Source organism: Ceratotherium simum, chromosome 28 (genome assembly GCF_057802395.1).
Source record: "Ceratotherium simum simum isolate JZ-2026a chromosome 28, ASM5780239v1, whole genome shotgun sequence".
NCBI lineage: Eukaryota > Metazoa > Chordata > Mammalia > Perissodactyla > Rhinocerotidae > Ceratotherium > Ceratotherium simum.
In genome coordinates this window covers 18,167,941-18,180,421 of record NC_141927.1, presented here as the reverse complement: position 1 = coordinate 18,180,421, position 12,481 = coordinate 18,167,941, and positions in this window count along the sequence as shown.

The window sequence follows — 12,481 nt, the reverse complement described above, 5'->3', positions numbered from 1 at the left end:
CTTGCAGAGTTTCTCCCCCTTCCCCACCCCTCCTGGTGGCCTTGTCAGAGACAGGATGCTGAGTTGAGAGAAACAGCTCTTATCACTCTATTATCTTCATTTGTTCTCCATCCAAATCTGTGACCAAATGATGGAGCAGGCAAAGAGGAAGAAATCAATAGTATTGCATTCATGTTCCTCTTCCTGCTTCAAGAAGCAGGAAGAAGAACATGGAAAGTAGAAGAGTCCCAAGTGACTGGACAGCCAAAGGAAAAGTCTTGGCAATGAGACACAATTTACTTGCACAAATACTTTGAGAAATAATCTTAAGCTGAAATCTATCAATCTGCTTTTTGTTGAATGGGTTCAGTGGTCTGCTGTTTTTGCAAGGTTTGTGTATATGACACAAACCAGTAGGACTGGTGACGGGACCATTGCAGCAAGTGAACAGTCAGTCACACTGTCTGACTCAGAAGCTGAAATAGCAATGGCATTTCTCCTATGGCCCCTTTCCCAATTCTACCAAAGCTGTTAAAAAGATAATTTATGGCCAGCCCTGATGGCCTAGTGGTTAAAGTTCAGTGCACTCAGCTTCAGCAGCCAGGATTCAGTTCCTGGGCGCAGAACCACACCACTCGTCTGTCAGTAGCCATGCTGTGGTGGAGGCTCACGTAGAACTAGAAGGATCTACAACTGGAATATACAACTATGTACTGGGGCTTCGGGTAGGGAAAAAAAAGGAGAGAGGAAGATTGGCAATAGATGTTAGCTCAGGGCAAATATTTCCCAGCAAAAAAAAAAAAAGATAACTTAGCAGGTACATAAACATAAAACAGAAACATGTTCTATTTAGGCCACACGTTCACTCATTCATTTGTCCTTCATCCAACAAAGAGATGTTGTCAACCATATGGGAGACATCATGTCAGCCCTGGGAACATAGGACAGGTGTAATATGTGCTCACATATTGGCTTATGTCTGGTCTAGTAGGAGACAGAAAATCAAACAAGTAGCAATATATATGTGCAAAGCATTAATGATGAAGAAGTGATTGGTAGTTGATATGAGAAGAACCTAACTCTTTTAATGAGGGGGTAGGTGAAGAGAAGAAGAGGAAGAAAAATATTTCAAACAAAATAAACACAAAAGCCTGGAAGAGAGAAAAATAATGGCATAGTCAGAAACTTAGAATAGCGCAAGCATAGTATGCAAGGAGTAATCTGCTGAGAGAGAATGCTAAAGTATAGGCAGATTCATGATAAGCCAAATTAAGGAGGCTGAATTTTAGCATAAAAATAATGGAAAACTATTGAAGGATTATAAATATAATGTTGTTACATGATACTTTAAAAATGTTTCTGTATCAGTGATAATAATCCCTCAACTGAATTTTGTAGGAACTGTACAAAAGTTATAATCTTTATTGCCCAATAAATATATTTAATTAATGCCTTAATATTCCTGCTGTGAAAGATCGGGTCATCCTAGAGCAGCCACGGGAGAGAGGTTCACTCTAGCATCAGACAGACTGTCCCAGGTCTAGTGGATTCTGATTATATGTAATACATATATTAACCAATTATATATAATTAAATATATAATATACAATACATATTATTATATACAATATACACATATTATATATAGTGTGTGTTAGAATATATATGTATATTTTAGAACAAATTCTAGGCTTAACATCTGCTCAAGACAATCCTAAATTCCATAGCCAGCTAGATTCATACCAAACTCTACTTGAAAGTTTGCAGCCAAGACCCCCAGCTCAGTCAACAATGAACAATATCCAAATACTAAATATTTATGAAAAGTCTATTGAACACAAGCCTTAGTCCTTTATTAGTCCAAAGATTTGCAGGGGGCAATCACAAACCAGACATAGAATCTTGGAACTGAGTTAAAACTAGCAAAAGCCTAGAGGAGTCAAGAAATGAGACTGAGTTAACTAGAATATTTACCCCTCCGCCTTCTGCTATGTGGATAGCTTCAGGACGACATTTTCTAAATCCAATCATTTGCCTCCATGCTTCTATTTGCCAATTGATCAACAAGTAATGAAGGATTTACTATGTGCCAAGCACACATTTGCTAGATGACAGGAACACAGAGGGAACAAATTAGACCCAGTTCCTGCCCTCTGAAACTTACAAACTAGTAGGGAAGACAGACAATAAAGAAATTATATTGTTATTAACACAATGAAGGAGGAGTGCAGAGATTTACATTGATACCAACTCATCTAGTCATTTGGGGAAAAATAAGAATTCTGGTTTTAGTCAAACAAATCAAATTCCCCAAAATGTTTAATCTTATTAACACAAATAATGATCACACCACAGTTAGTTCATTGTGTATAGTTCTCAGAAACTGGCTGTTTCCAATTTTCCTCTAAATTTCATCATTTTGCATAAAAATGCTTGAGGGTGAACTTTCCTTTGAATTGTCTTTGAGGGTCTCCTATTCAAGAATGCAAGTCCAAAAATTCCTAGGATGCCATTTTGACCACCTAGTTCTTGACTGATTAGAGTTCAGATCTGACACCAAAAATCTTCCAGGCCATCTGTCTTCCTCAGTTCTACAGAAAGACCCTTAGATGAAATTCTTAGTTCTCTTTCCAGTTTTTAACATTTGTGAATTTGCTTTACACATGAATAATGCAAACTTGTTAAAGCATCTCCTCTGGTGAGAACTTGTGTAACTCTCCAGCACAAACAGGATTAATCCCGGATGACAATTACAACAGTAAGTTATTACTCAGAACATCATGTGAACTCAGTTAAGTGAGATTATGGAAACTAAAAGAAGTAAATCAAAATTAACAAAAAGGGAAGGGAAAATGTTTTGAGAAAGTGGAACTAAAAGCATAAGTAATTTGCCAAAGATATTAAACTGTATAAATGACCATGCAAAGGTACTAAGTATCAGGTGAGCATGAGTTTCTAAATCGTTTAGTCTAATTGTACTTTTAAAAACATAAAGCCTGGATGCTCAATCACCATGGGATTTTAAAAAACTCATCTGACCGAGTTGTCTGAAACAGGGTGGAGGAGAAAATTAAGATACTTGTTTGTTTAGTTTTCCTGCACCAGCTCTACACTCAGAGCCAAATGGCTCCAACATATGCACCAGAGTCTCATTTTAGATTCTTGCTATATACATATGATACATAAGGTCTCTAGCATTCTTTTATTATTTCATTTAATTATTCATCAACCATCACTTTTCATAATTTTTTCTAAATTATTTTGTTTTCCCCATTCTTACCCCATCCTTTTTTAAATAAAATATTATGGGGATAAGGGAATAAGTTAGAAATCATTTGGAACATAGCAAGCACTAAGTTTTGTCCATTTCTTTAAATTTTTATTTAATCTTATGTTAGATTCAGACAGTTAGATGCTGAAGCCCATGAGTTTGGAGCAAGTGAGCAAAGAAGCTGGGTTAGAGAAGAATGCTGTTCTGGAAGTAGTGGTAACACTTTTCTCTTTCCAAGGCAGTAGAGCCAGAGGTGGTGACCAGGGCCTGGGTTCGCAGCACTATCCAGGGCCAGCATTGGCCTCCATTGTCCCTCCACGACAAGACAAATATCCCCAGACTTCCCAGATGAAAGTTTGCCTGTGGTTGCCTCCATTGGTGCCTGCCCATTTCCCACGCCTGATTCTCCAGCTATTCTGGCAATTCTGTGAATTACCCAACATCCTTTCAATAAAATCCTTTCTGTTAAAACCAGCCAGTGTTGGTTTCTATTTTTAGCCACAAAGTACCCTGAGTAAAAGAAGGAGATTTATTGGACTCTCAGACCATTAGTGTACTATTTCCTGGATGGTGCTGGATGGTGTCCTAGATTTATAACTTACATATATTCCTTAGGAACCAAAAGCAACCAGTAAAATAGAGTTGGACTCATTATGCTGGATAGGTTGGTCTCATTCTAACACCAGATTTCAGGTTGTCATAGGCATTCCATTTAATAAGCCTGAAGTTAAACATGGAAATAAAAGACAGCCCTTTGTGCATTATTATATACCTGGGTTGAGTTTTAAACTTCCTGGAATTGGATACAGTTCAGTGCAGATTCACTGGATCTTCTACAAGTAAACCAACACCAAAGGAAGACACAAGTCTTTAGTACTCTTTGACTAATTTTTTATATCTTTCTTTTTTCTGTTAAATTTCCACTCAAGCAAAAATGGTATCTGGAATGAACATTCATTCACCCATTATTGACTGGTATAAGCTGAAGGAATTTATGCCTCCTCCAAAGTATATAATTTAAATTAATTTTATATGGCATAGGAAATTTTGATGCAAACATCTAACATTAGTCTCCTGTTTCAGTTACGAATACACTCAGCCATAGATGTGTTATATGTATACTATGGAATACTACTCAGCCATAAAAAAGATGAAATCTTATTACTTGTGACAACATGGCTGGAACTTGAGGACATTATGCTAAGCAAAATAAGTCAGATGGAGAAAGCCAAATACTGGATGATTTCACTCATATGTGGAAGATTAAAAATAAAACCCATGGGCCAGCCCCAGAGACCTAGTCGTTAACTTTGATGCACTTCACTTCAATGGCCCAGATTCGGTTCCCAGGCATGGTCCTACACCACTCTTCTGTCAGTGGCCATGCTGTGGTGGTGGCTCACATACAAAAACAGGAAGATTGGCAGCGGATGTCAGCTCAGGGTGAATCTTCCTCAGTAAAAAAACACACATATAGATCCAGAGAATAGGTTGGTGGTTACCAGAGGGGAAAGAGGAATTGAGGAGGGCAAAAGAGGTAAAGGGCTCATGTGTGTGATGGATGGCAATTAGACTTTGGGTGGTGAACACGATGTAGTCTACACAGAAACTGAAATATAATGATGTACTCCTGAAATTTATATAATGTTATGAACCAACATTACTTCAATTAAAAAAAAAGAAAAGAATACACTCAGCAGTGAATACCAGACAACCCTACCACAGTCACTTAACTAATAAGTAGTATATGTGATACATTAACAAGGAGTCTAGACTAGTCTTTCACCTCAACAAGGCCATCAGGAACGCAGAACCTTCCAGCTTCCTGCTCCATCATTCCTAGAATGGTTTTTCCTCCCTATGGTCATGGTTGCAAGATGTCCTGAACTTCTTTTTGTTTGTTTGTTTGTTTATTGCAGTAGCATTGGTTTAGAACATTGTATAAATTTCAGGTGTACATCATTATACTTCTATTTCTGCCTGGATTACATCATGTTCTCATGTTCCCCACCCAAATACTAATTACAATCCATCACCACACACATGTGCCTAATTATCTCTTTCACCCTCCTCACTTCCCCCTTCCCCTCTGGTAACCACCAATCCAATCTCTGTCTCTATGCGTTTGTTTGTTGTTGTTATTATCTACTACTTAATGAAGGAAATCATACGGTATTTGACCTTCTCCCTCTGACTTATTTCACTTTGCATAATACCCTCAATGTCCATCCATGTTGTCACAAAAGGCTGGATTTCATTGTTTCTTATGGCTGAGTAGTATTCCATTGTGTACATGTACCACACAAGATGTCTTGAACTTCTAAACATCACTTGCATGTTTAAAGCAGGAAGAATGTACAGGGGAAATAAGGCAAAAGGCTTTTCCTGGGAAGAATTAGTTTTTTAATCTGAAAAATTAAACTTTCCTGGGGAACTTCTACCTTCATATGATTGTCCAGAACTATGTTCATGATCACTTTTAGCTACAAGGAAAGCTAGAAATTCAATATTTTTTTTCCAGCTCCATGATACAAGAAAGTAAGGAATGAAGGAGTTCAAGTGAGTGTTAAATGAGTCAATCTACAGTATCTGTCATGCCTCATGACCCAGTTTTGATCAAGTAGATGCAATGATTCCAAGGTCTTCTTGGAAATGTGGCCAGATTTTTGGTTTGTGTTTGCTGTTATTTATTTGGCCCATCAATACACTAAGTAAATCATAGTTCTCGTTTTGAAGAACACAACCATCAACATTTGTCTTTAGCTCATTGTCTATTTTATTTTAGATAATTGTCTGCATTAGTTATCTATCATTACATGACAAATTACACCAAAAGTTAGGAGCTCAAAACAGCAAACATTTATTATCTCACCCTTTCTATGAGTCAGAAATCCAGGTGTGGCTTAGCTGGGCGTCTCTTCCTCAAGGTCTCTCCCAAGGCTGCAGGCAATGTTTGTCAGCAGAGGCTGCAGTCTCGTCTAAAGCCTGAACTAGAGGAGGATTGGCTTTCCAGATCACTCACACAGTTGTTGGCAGGATTGTTTCCAGTTGGCTATTGACCAAAGACCTCCTTTGTTTCCTTGCCATGTGGGCCTTTCCATAGCTCCGCTCACATCATGGCATCTAGCTTCCCTCAGAAGATGATAGCAAGAGAATGAGAGAAGAGAGCAAGATGGAAACCACAGCTTCATTGTAACCTCATCTTGAAAGTGATATCCCATATTTGCCATATTCTGTATATTAGAAGAAGGGCGCTAGGTCCAACTCACACTCAAGGTGAGAGAATTACACAAAGGCATGAATATCAGGAGGCAGGGTTGATTGGGGAGCCGTTTTGGTGGTTGCCTGCCACATTGTCTATATAATTGGCAATCAATGGGTGTTATTATGAGGCTTGGTCTCTACTCCGAATAACTCATGTATTACTTGATTATAACTTGGATACACTGAGAAGAATCTGGTATTATAGTTGGAAACTATTTAAAAAATATATTTTCTTAAATTCTAAGCTCAACTCAATTTAGCTTAAATAATTCTTTGAAAAGCTACTAACTAGATTCACTCTAGTCTCTGTTCTAATTCCTAAACTATAGAAAAGACTGGATTCTTTATTATAATAATTTCTGAATACTTTCAGAAATGTTACTGTGAATAATGTCTTATATTTTACTATATTTTCAAGTTGGGTATTAAAAAATGCTATTGATTTAAGATGTCTCTCCTGTATTAAACAACTTTGCTTAATTTTATCATTTCTAAATTTCTCTATTGATTTTGCTTGGTTTTCTATTTACAGAATCCTATCATTGGCAAATAAATGAGATTATTGTTGCTACCCTTCTGATTCTTATCCATCCTATTTATTTTTCTTATTTTCTTGCATTAACTAAGACCTCCAGTAGTATGTTAAACATTTGCAGTAATAGGGGAAATCTTTTTCCTTTTTAAAGGCTATACTACTACAATTTTTCCAGTAGGTCTCATCATTGCTGAAGGTTATTTACTTTAATAGAATGTCTGATGATACTGAAATACTGCTATATTCCTTGGGAAAAAATATATTTGATTATTGTGCATTTTTAACATGTTGTTAGATTTAATTGAATTTGGAAGCTTTTTGTTGTGTAAGACAGAGATCTGTTCCTTGAGAGTTAAGTAGTATGCACATTTAAAACTATTTGGTCTTGGAGCTCTTTTTAGGGGGAGAGGTATTTGATTACATTTTAATTTCTTCCCTGATAATTGTCTTATTCAAGTTTTTTATTTAATCTTGCAACAATTTAGGTATTATATATAGTTCCAGAAATTCATCAATTTCATCTAAGGTTTTAAATTTTTAGCCATTCTGTTGTTCCTGATATACTCATTTATCATACTTTGATCTCTATATTACATAAGGTAATCTGTAGGTATTTTAAGGCACTCTTTTGGTTATTGATCCCTAATTTTATGATTTTGATTTTATACAGTTTGAGACTTCATTTATAAACATTCATGTATGTGCAGAAAGAATGTATATCCTATGTTTTTGGAGTGTGAAATTCTATATACACCTATTGGTTTAGGTTTATTGATCACAGGGTTTTTCCAAATCTTCTAAGTCCTTCTTCTTTTTATTTTTTGCCTTCTTGATCAACTTGTCTTCTCCAAGGTGTATTATTAACTCCAACTGCTATTGTTAATTTATCTGCTTTTTCCTCCTAATTTATCTTTCTTCAAAATACAGGTCGATGTATACATTTTCCTATCATTTTCTTTTTGATCTACTATTTCTTTTTCTAATATAAGTAATATTCAGCTTCTACTTATACAGTTTAACAGCTTAAATTGTATTTTGTCTGTTATTAAAATTGATAATAGTTTCAAATATTTTTAACTAACAACTTTCATTCTTTCTGTTTCTTTTCATTTTAAATATCTCTTGTTGACAATGTATTATGGCATCTTATTTTCTGTATTTGAGAGTTTCTGTGATTTGATGTGTGTGTTTCATCTATTGACATTTACTTTTTACATTTACATTACATTTACTTTCACTACAATACATTACAGTAAATGACAATTTATTCCTGTCATCCTATTTCATATTTTTCTATGTACCGTCCTTTCTTCTTCTTTATTTTTTTCTCCCTTCCTACCTTTCATTGATTAGATCGAGTTTTTTTCCTTCTGGTATGAAAATTAAAATTCAATGTCTATTTTTCAGTTGGTTTCTGCTAATGTCTTAAATCTTATACTTAATTATTTAGAGTTCATTAATATCTATTTCTTCCCCTTGAACAAAACAAGGACCCCAGGGGCCCGGCCCAGTGGTGTAGTGGTTAAGTGTGCACGCTCCGCTGCTGGTGGCCCGGGGTTCAGATCCCGGGCGTGCACCAATACACCGTTTGTCAGGCCATGCTGTGGCAGCATCCCATATAAAGTAGAGGAAGATGGGCCAGATGTTAGCCCAGGGCCAGTCTTCCTCAGCAAAAAGAGGAGGATTGGCATGGATGTTAGCTCAGGGCTGATCTTCCTCACCAAAAAAAATAAATAATAACGAGGACCTCCTTCTGTCAAAACCTTTTGATTTCCACTTGTGCCCTACCCCTCAAGATATATTGGTATGATCTAGAACTTTACATTTAGATTATTATAGAGCTGTGCTATACAATGTAGTTACCACTAACCACATATAACTATTCAAATTTAAATTCATTAAAATTAAAAGTTTGGTTTCTTGGCCACATTAGCCACACTTCATGTCTTAATAGCCATATATGGCTAAGGACTATGGTATTGGACAGTGCAAGTAGAACATTTCCAACAAAACAGAAAGGCCTGTTGGACAGCACTGTTACAGATAAACACAAAAATTACACACACCTTTTTTTTGGTGTTGCTTATTTCTTTCTGAATTCATTCGTTTTATCTGTAAAGTACCTTCTATAAAATGTTTTCTATAAGGTTTTATGTGTCTTTGCTTTGTATGTATATCTCAGAATGCCTTTATTTTATTCAAAGTAGTGTTCAAATAATAGTTTATTTGGATATAAAATTCTAGGTTTGAGATGATTTTGCTTCAATATTTTTTAAAATTTTACTTTAATATTCTACTGTTGCCATTGAGAATTTTGATGCAAATTAATTTAGAGTGGAGTGTTATTTTTTCTAGATGCTTTTAGAATTTTGTCTTTGATATTTTAAATTAAATATAATGTGTCAAGATTTAGAATTTTTCTTATCACCGCTGTCTGTTGCCCTATGGGTCCTTTTGATCTGACTTTTATTATCTTTAATTCTCAGCCATTATTTCAACAACAGCAACAAAAAAATTCTCTGCTCCATTGAGTTTTATCTAATAGATCAAAAATGACCTTTCTCTTTCTAGCCTCTCTATATATTTTAGTTTTTCTTGGATATTTTCCATCTCTCTATCCTTTTATTGCACCTTCTAGGAAAATTCCATAACTAGATTCTTGACCTCACTAATTTATTCTTTGGCTATATCCATTCTGCTATTATATGTTTTATTCCTACCTCCATTTGGTCTTTCTTCTTCACCGATTGTGCTTCATATTTGCAATATCTTCTCCTTCTCTGTGCAGATATTTATCTTATTTATTTTAGATTCTCGTTTTATCTCGGCCATTAATGCAGCTTCCTCTGATAAGGTCCTTCAGTACCTATTTTTCTTTTAAAGGGCTAGTACTCCTCCTCAGATATCTTTTTGCTCTCTTCCCATAAGCTTGAATTCTGTTAGGATTATTGACTACCTTAGCTAGTGGTATTCATTTGGGAGTAGGGATGGAAGCTTAGACCTAGCATGTGCTCTCCTCCTGGTACATTTAGGGGGTGTGAGAATGACTTAGATAGAAGACCTTCTTTTATTGCAAATTTGGAAGCCTCTATTTCCACTCCAAGTCCCAACCCTGCCACTCACTAAACTTCCCATTTCTTCTGCCCAGGCACTGTTCCTTCTGGGGTCTGCTTCCCTCTGTTGTAATTATCTTGTCCGTTAAGCAAAGAGAGGGCACCAGCCTCCCCACTTGAGATGGTAGCCATCAGTGTTGCCCTCCAGCATTCTCATGTTACCTATCTCATCCACTGATGCTGGCTCAGGGCTGCTGTGTCCCCTCATTCCATAGCACTGGGGAAAACAGTGAAAAACCATCCAGGGCAACATGGGATGAAGAGATGAGGACAATTAGAAAACTCCTTTTTACAGGAGCCCCTAGTTAGTGGCATCTGGTTCTCTTCAGGTTTGGACTCCTAGTCACCTCCCAGAAAATGACCCTAACACCCTTTGTTACCACTAGACTTGTACTGATTCTGTTATCAATCATCCTCCCAGTTGCTTGTGTAGTATTTCCAGGTTGAGTTTAGGGAAAAGAGCCAGCCTCCCATGCTAGTTTGCTGTCTTGTCCAGAAGTCTCAGTATGTTGGTCAAAGTTTATACTCTGACCTGATTCAGACATGTCCATAGGCCCAAGTAAAGAAAACAAAAGTGATGCCTTCTTGTGAAAAGTTTCCAGGAAATAAAGCATTCTACTGCTTGGAAGAAAACATACATCCTCATATCCATTGAAAACTGGACCAGGGAAAAACTCCACTTGGAAAAAGTCTGAAATGGCCTACACATTTCAAGCTGCCATTATTCTAGATTTTGAAAGCAAAACTATTTATAATTTTTCCCAAATTGTTGCAGTCTCTCAAAAAAATTCCATACCCTTATAATCAAAATGTGGAAATAAATTATTGGTAATCAAAGATACAACTAATAATCACTAAATTATCAGTGAAGTTTTATATTTTTACTAATCAGTTTCAACTGATATTTATATGCCAGGCATTTCTGAGTATATCATCTCCTATGTTTTTGGCAATCATCTTGAGAAGCATCCTTAGAGATAAAGAAAATTGAAAAGAAGATGTGACTTGTCCACAGCCACCTAGATAGTAAATGTTGGAGCTGAGGTTGAAAGCCAGGTGGAATTCTCTTTTATACTGCCTTACTTGCATTTATGATGTTTAAATGACCTTAAGATACACATCATAAGATAAGGATAATTACTCAGGAAATATTTACATCTGTCCAAAAGATGTCTTGGATGTACACCTGGAAACCATGTACTTGAGCTTGATATTTTATTCATTTTTCTCCTTAAAAATTTTTTTTTTAACCTACATATCATTTCAGAAACATATTGCTGCCTCTCTGGGTAAACATGTGGTCATTTCAGGATGAAGTCATATAAATGGAGCACCTGGGCTCTGCGGTTTTCCCACGTGAGCATTATTCAGGGAGCTTTCCTTTAAGCAATAAGTGAGAGTCTTTTCTACAGTTTAGGGATTGGAACAGGGTGTAGGATAAATCTAGGTAGTAGCTTTTCAAAAAATTATTTAAGCAAAATTTAACTGAGTTTAGATTATGTTTTTTTCCTTAAACCAGTTTCCAACTATGATACCAGGTTATTCTCAGTGTATCAAAATTATAGTCAGGTAATAAATGAACTACTCAGAGTAGAGCCAAGTATGAGTATCATAATAACACCTAAAGAACCAAATTAGATAAATACACAGTTGCATGCTTTGTTAGGAAGAAGGGCCTGGCCACACACTTCTGAAAAATTGTCTGTGAAAACCCTGAGAATAGCAGCAGAGCATTGTCTTATAGAGCACCAGAAGGTGAGAGGATGGCATAAAAAGACCAGGCAGGGTTCTGCTCTGCTGTACACAGGGGCACTAGGAGTCAGAATCCACTCGACAGCATTGACAACAACAAACATGCTTTGTATGCCCAAATATTAAGGTCAGAGATTATTTTCCCTAAAAAAATTGTACCTTAGGAAAGAGGGAATCACCTTCTCTCTCAGATCTTATAGAATCAGTTACTTTATATGATGCCATTTCAATTACTTTATTATGAACAACAAAATATGGCTTATGGCAGACAAATTCTACCGAAATGATCTTTATCACTGCTAGTTTTGGGTGTTACGGAAGTCAACCTTCAGAATTTGTTAAAATTTTTTTTTGAACAGATGTAATCATTATTCCCGGAGATATATGACTAATGACAAGTGAACATTGTAAATATACACTTTAAAAGATGAATAGAAAAATAATTCTTAATGTTATGTGAATGGGCACCTTATGATGTGGGATAAAATTTCCCATGACAACATAATTCAAAACATACCACTTCGCAAAAATCAATGGAATATGATCTGGAAAATGTGATAGGAGAGA